Consider the following 7,761-nt stretch of genomic DNA (forward strand, 5'->3'; position numbering starts at 1 on the left):
GCAGAACTTGCACTTGAACTGCACCAAGAACTCTGCCCATGTCAATTGCAGTGGCTCATTAGGGCTTCAAGTCTTCCCTAGAGTGTTCCACCAATGGATGGCTCCACCTTGGAATTGACGCACTGCATAGATAGTTTGCAACTTGCCTCTGCAGCCACAAGTCATGAAGGCTAACTCCATTTCGGAGATCCAATCCATAACTCCAATCGGATCCTCCTTTCCATTGAAGGTCGATGGTTTGCAAGTTAGAAAGTCCTTGTACTTGCATCCCATTCCATCATTCCTTCCATCATGGTTGTTTTGCCTCACTATCGGTGGTTTGGATTGACCAACAGACCCACTAAAGTTTCCACCTTCTGAGTGCCCTTCATTGAATTCGGGATCTTCCACACGAATTGACAGTTCTTCACGATTTTGTTGAAGCAACCGCCAAGTTTCATCCATCTGACGATCCAAAATTTTTTGAATCATCATTTGCACACCAGCCATGGTTATTGGCTCAGGTGCTGCTGCTACAACAGGTATTTGCTCAATCACTGGTGGTTGATTCCTGTTTTCATCAGCATTTCCAACTCCACTTCTTGTTCTCACCATTTTGATCTACACACCGAATAAGGTGAAAATTAGATCCTCAATCACGATAGATATTCAAATCATCCTTATCACTCCGAAACATTTACATGCTAGTTCTAATATCGTAGACGTACGCTTAGAATCCTACACACATAAAGTTTCTAGATCCGGTCGGCAACAGACCATAGATCCGAACAAATAATATCATATATGGCAACATATAACATTTAGCACATAAAAGCATTTTAGGCAACTTTCCTAAAATAAACTAGTGCTCGTGTCTAAAATATCACAGACACACATCTCAAAATTCCACTTAGCATTCTAAGTTTAAGTCTAGAAATCCTACAAATTCCTAGTTCGCTTAAACTAATGCTCTGATACCAACTGTGACATCCCCAAAATCTCGGCCAGAAAAGACCGATTTTCATTTATGCTTTTAAAATAATTTCAGAGTAAATCCTTTTGATTTGAAAGAGTTGCGGAATTTGTTCCCAAAAACAAAATATGATAAAACAATGTTTACCAAAGCATTTCATAAAAGAAATTTATTTTCATTATATAATCCAAAACTCGGGGTGTCATGTTCCGATACAGACCAATAAGCATAAACGATAACATTACAAGTCATTCAACAAATATATACATATACAGACTTGTAAACAAAACAACTTGATGGTTCATCCATCTTATGCCCTTGCGCCACTTCCTGTAATACAAATAAAACTGAGTGGGTCAGGCTTGGGAGCCTGGTGAGCATATAGGGTTTTCAACCCACAATAAATAATTATATTTAATTCCACCAACCAACAATAACCCAATTACCCATTCCCGTTATTCTCACTTTATGTCCCTAAAACAACTGACATAAGGGACCTAGTCTAAGAATATTTCACCGGGGCGACAACACATGCTTCGAGGGTTCCTCAGCAATATAAGTCAAATAAGGCAACCATGAGGGGGATGGAGTACAGCGAATAAACACCCAAGTTCATTAACACCTACAGGTGGCGAGCCTGCTAATGTTCCACAGGACTGTCTAGAAAAGTCTGTGGTCGTCATCTAAACTCCGCTGGATGACTAAATCAAACAACAACGAGGCCTCTCATCTATTTATTACACACCAACTATCTACCCATGTTCTACCCAACATATTAGTAGATAAAAATATACATTTTTATACATAGTTTAAAAAAACCTGTATAGCATGCTTTAATCAATACATATTCCACATAACAGATGAGGCACACACACACATAACACGTATTTCATAGAGAATAAATCATATCTATGAGATAGAAGAAAGTGAATACACATTCACACACATAACCACAAAATTATACACATAATACGTATTCCGTATAAAATACTTCATAATTATGCGTTAGAAGAAAGTAACTACACACTCACACATATAAACAACAATATACTTAATACACTCAAACCAAACTTGTATTATTATCGTGTTTATGAAAGGTAGTATACACTCACTTGATCAGAAGATGATCAGACAACACTACGGCTTGTAGAAGTAGTATTCTTCAGCAGATCTGGAAGATCTCTAAAAAAATCGAACTTCTCGTGGACAGAGCTACGGCTCGGGAATCGCACTTCTCGGGATCTTCGGGATCTCGAGACTTGCTTCGGGGCTCGAGAATATTACCGGGGCTTCGGGGTACTTCTGGCACGCAAATTGAGGCAAAACAGGAGAGAGAAGAGAGAAAAAGAGCAATTGAGTCGGCTGCCTTCACATCCTATTTATAGGAGGCTGGAGCCTCGGAGTACGCGGGGCGTACTGGTCCGAAATCGTCATGGTGTTCGTCATCCGAAGTCACTTGAGTGCGAGGTGCGTCATGCTTCACGGTACGCTGGGCGTACGCCAGTACGCTGGGCGTACTTCGGATGAGTCCGATGACTCCCCTTCGGATAATACCGGATTTTATAATTAATTTTAAATATTAATTATTTAATAAACTTCGTCAATTCATATCTTCTTCATACGAACTCCGTTTTCGACGTTCTTTATATCTACGCGAAGGTGAGACTACGCTCTACAACTTTCGTTTAGACTCCGTCAGCTAATTTTAACTTTATTTTTATTATTTATTTTTAATAGGCCGGGACAGAAAAACTTCGTTATAAATTCATAACTTCTTCGTTTGACGTCCGTTCTCGCCTAACTTTTTATCGCTTCGATACCAACAACGAGATCTTCGACTCTCGTTTAGATTGCTACGGCTAAAAACCGCTTGATCTCAAATCGAGTATTTCAGGCTGCATACCGCTAAGCCGAAACTTCGATAAATCATAACTTCCTCATACGAAGTCAGATTTGGGCGTTCTTTATATATTCGGAAACCTCGTTTCAACTACTACAACATTATCCAAAGATATCAAGTTTATTTTACACTTAAATTTTGACGCTTATTTTTATTCTTAATTAATCAAACCACATAATTAAGCAATTAAGCACAAAACACGTAATACTCAAATAATACACTTCTATTATTTCAAAATGGGTTACAAAGGTTAACCTAGACTATTATATTGCTAAAAAAGGCAAGCCCGGAAACACAGGCGTTACATAGTCACCTACACCGCCAGGTTCTGTGAACTGGTGGCCCTCTGTCCCAACATGATTCCTTCAGAGGGAAAGAAGATCGAGAGATGCATATGGGGACTGGTGCCCCCATACCAGGGAAATGTTTTGGCATCACACCCCACTACATTTGACAGTGCCAAGCGATTGGCACAGCGGCTCATAGACCATGGGGTTCGTACCCCGGCCGCAACAACTACCCTGGCCATCTCAGAACCCGCAAAGACCGCTGATTCCAAGCGGAAGTTTTGGGATGACAAGAAGAAAACTAAAGCTGCCAAAAAGCAGCAGGTCGTGGCAGTACATGTTGCGATAGCACCTGCCGCTGCTGCTTCGGTAAAGCAGTACGCTGGAAGTTTGCCCAAGTGCAACAAGTGCAACTTCCATCACGTCGGCGCTTGCCGGGAGATGTAGTGTCTGAACTACAATGGGAAGGGGCACACTGCCCGTTTCTGTAAAGCTCCGGCAAAGCCAATCAACCAATCCCCCAGCGCTGGAGTGGGCCAAACTTGCTACGGACGTGGCGAGGTAGGCCACTTCAAAAGAAACTGCCCAAAGGCAGGGTTTTCCGGTGGAGCGGCAAGAGTTCTGGCCATAGGCCATGAGGAAGCGGTTTCTGACCCCACAGTGGTCACTGGTACGTTCCTCCTTGATAACTCTTATGCATACATTCTATTCGATAGTGGTGCGGAGGGAAGTTTTGTGAACCAAAAATTTGCTCATTTACTTAGGCAAAAATCACGAGCACTTAATGAACCGTTCACTGTAGAAATGGCTAATGGGAAGACAGAGAGCACTAGCAGTATATTCATAGGGTGTATCCTAACGTTAGATAACCATTCATTTTCAATCGATCTCATGCCGGTCTCCATTAAAAGTTTCGACGTCATTATTGGCATGGATTGGTTGAGTCTTCATCGTGCCGATATCATGTGTTACAAAAAATTTGTTCGCCTTAATCTATTGTTTGGCGAAACCTTAGTAGTTTATGGCGACAAACCTGACACGAACCTTCGTATCATCTCGAGCATCCATGCTCAGAAATTCTTGCGAAAGGAATGTCGTGCATTCCTTGCTCATGTGGTCGATGTGAGCCAAGAAACGAAGGACATTCAGAACATTCCAGTAGTACGCTATTTTCCCGACATCTTTCCAGAAGAACTCCCAGGATTACCTCCGCAACGTCAAGTCGAGTTCCGAATTGACTTAGTTTCAGGGGCTACCCCAGTAGCCAAATCGCCCTATCGTCTAGCACCAGCAGAGATGCAAGAACTATCCGGTCAACTTAACGAACTGCTCAGCAAGGGCTTTATAAGACCGAGCTTCTCACCTTGGGGAGCTCCGGTCTTGTTCGTCAAGAAGAAAGACGGATCGTTTCGTATGTGCATCGACTACAAGGAACTCAACAAACTGACGGTCAAAAATCGTTATCCGTTGCCTCGTATCGACGATTTATTTGACCAACTTCAAGGGGCGAACTTCTTTTCGAAAATCGACTTGAGATCCGGATATCACCAACTACGAGTATAAGGGGAGGATGTTCCAAAGACAGCCTTCCAAACTCGTTATGGGCACTACGAATTCGTAGTGATGCCGTTCGGATTGACAAATGCGCCCGTTGTATTCATGACTTAATGAATAGGGTGTGTCGTCCTTACTTGGATCAGTTCGTCATCGTCTTCATCGATGACATACTTATCTACTCTAGAAGTAAGGAAGAGCATAGTCAGCATCTGCGTCAAGTACTCAAAACATTACGTACGGAGAAGCTCTATGCGAAGTTCTCGAAACGCAAATTTTGGATTTGGCAAGTCGAATTCTTAGGGCACGTGGTTAGCGAAGAAGGTATACACATGGACCCTTCCAAAATCAAGGCCATTGAGAACTGGTCAACACTGAAGACGCCTAGAGAAATTCGTCAACTTCTAGGCCTTGCTGGCTACTATCGCAGGTTCATTCAGAACTTCTCCCGTATTGCGAAACCTCTTACAACACTGACCCAGAAAGGTGTGGCCTTTGACTGGGAAGAGAAGCAGGAAAGAGCGTTTCAAACACTCAAACGAGCCTTATACACCGCACCAATACTATCCCTTCCCGAAGGAATAGAAGACTTCGTTGTCTACTGCGATGCGTCGAATCAAGGACTCGGATGTGTTATGATGCAGCGAGGTAAGGTCATCGCCTATGCCTCGAGACAGCTGAAGACACATGAGGTCTATTACACGACCCACGATCTTGAACTAGGAGCAGTTGTGTTTGCTCTGAAGATCTAGATACATTACTTGTATGGAACGAAAAGCACTATCTTTACAGACCACAAGAGCTTACAACACATATTCGACCAGAAGGAGCTCAACATGAGATAACGACGGTGGGTCGAGCTACTCAGTGATTACGAATGCGAAATTCGTTATCATCCGGGTAAAGCCAACGTAGTAGCTGACGCCCTAAGTCGGAAGGAATAATCTGGTCGTAGAGTCAAATCATTGACTATGACTATCCATTCACACTTGTCCATGCAAATTAAGGCGGATCAGCTCGACGCGTTGAAGCCTGAAAATGTGGCGGGTGAATCTTTGAGAGGAATGGATAAGAACTTGGAGATTAAGGGTGGCGGAGCTTATTATTTCATGGACCGGATTTGGACCCCAAAACTCGGTGGTTTTAGAGACTTGGTCATGAACGAGGCGCACAACACTCGCTATTCCGTGCACTCGGGTTCAGATAAGATGTATCTGGATCTTAAAAAGTTATAATGGTGGCCTAACATGAAAGCAGAGATTGCTACCTTCGTGAGTAAATGCCTTACTTGCGCAAAGGTCAAGGTCGAATACCAGAAACCCTCTGGTCTATTACAAGAGCCTGAGATACTGGAATGGAAGTGGGAGCAGATAACTATGGATTTCATAACCAAGTTACCCAAAACAACGGGTGGACTTGATACCATATGGGTCATCGTCGACAGATTGACCAAGTCTGCACACTTCCTACCGATCAAAGAAACAGACAAGATGGAGAAACTTACAAGAACTTACATTAGGGAGATTGTACGACCGCACGGTGTTCCCTTATCCGTTATCTCGGACAGAGATAGTAGATTCACTTCGAGGTTCTGGCAGTCGTTACAAGGTTCCTTAGGAACTAGGCTGGACATGAGTACAGCCTACCATCCACAGACAGACGGGCAAAGTGAGAGAACTATCCAAACCTTGGAAGATATGTTGCAAGCCTGTGTGATCGACTTTGGGAAAGCATGGGATACTCATTTACCCCTTGTCGAATTTTCCTACAACAACAGTTATCACACGAGCATAAAGGCTGCTCCATTCGAGGCTCTCTATCGCCGAAAGTGCAGATCCCCTCTGTGCTGGGCTGAGGTGGGTGATACCCAGTTAGCTAAAGGACGAGTTCCTGAAAGCACTCTCACAGGTCCGGAGATCATTCGGGAAACGACGGAGAAGATTGTTCAGATCCGTGAACGATTGAAAGCCTCCAGAGACCGACAGAAAAGCTATGCTGATAAACATAGGAAACTATTGGAATTCCAGGTGGGTGACCGTGTTCTATTGAAGGTCTCACCCTGGAAGGGCTTGATACGCTTCGGAAAGCGTGGAAAGCTAAATCCAAGGTACGTTGGGCATTTCGAGATTCTCGCAAGAATCGGCCTAGTAGCTTACAAACTTGACTTACCGCGCGAACTCAGTAATGTACATTCTACCTTCCACGTATCGAACTTGAAAAGGTGTCTGTCCGACGAGACTCTTGTTATTCCACTCGACGAGATCGAGATAAACGAGAGCCTCAACTTCTTGGAGGAACCAGTAGAGATCATGGACCGAGAGGTCAAGAAAATGAAACAAAGTCATATCCCGATAGTGAAGGTTCGCTGGAACGCCAAACGAGGACACGAAATTCACTTGGGAGCATGAGGATCAGATGAAACTGAAATATCCCGAAAACGTAAGTACTTCTTGGCTTGATTTGTTGATGTATCATAACTACTAGTGAATATACATCTTTTAATCCATCAAATTTCATGTTTTGATTAGATTTCCAAAACACCAAGAACACACACTAGTGTTCTTGGACTTCTAGTTCATTTCAAGCTTCCACAAAGTAAGTACTTCAATCCATGAGTCATTTAAAGCTTTCTATACATATTAATATCAAGGAAATGTCCCAAGAACACCAAGAACAAGGTGTTCACGGTTTTGGGAGGCTCCCAAAACCGTAAACACCAAGTAAGGTGCTAAAGGGTGCCTTAAGGTGCCTTGATGCTTCACAATGCCTTAGGGACTTGTCTAGATCCATCCTTGATGAGTTTATCACACAAAAAGAACCAAAACCTCATATTTCTATGTGTTTACGGTTTAGGGATCTCCCAAAACCATAAACACCCCAAAAGGTGTTTAAATGTCCCATATTTATTCCTTATGTCTAGAATCTAACCTAGACTATTACCATGATTGAGCTAAGGACTTGAAAACCCCCAAATACCATAAACTTATGAGTTTAAGGTAGTAAAATCAAAGGAAAATGGTAAAGGGACCGTAAACTCCATGTAGGAGTGAAATGGTGCCCTAGTTCCT

This window comes from Lactuca serriola, chromosome 9, assembly GCF_051521515.1.
Source record: "Lactuca serriola cultivar US96UC23 chromosome 9, Lser_US96UC23_V15, whole genome shotgun sequence".
NCBI classification, from domain to species: Eukaryota; Viridiplantae; Streptophyta; class Magnoliopsida; order Asterales; family Asteraceae; genus Lactuca; species Lactuca serriola.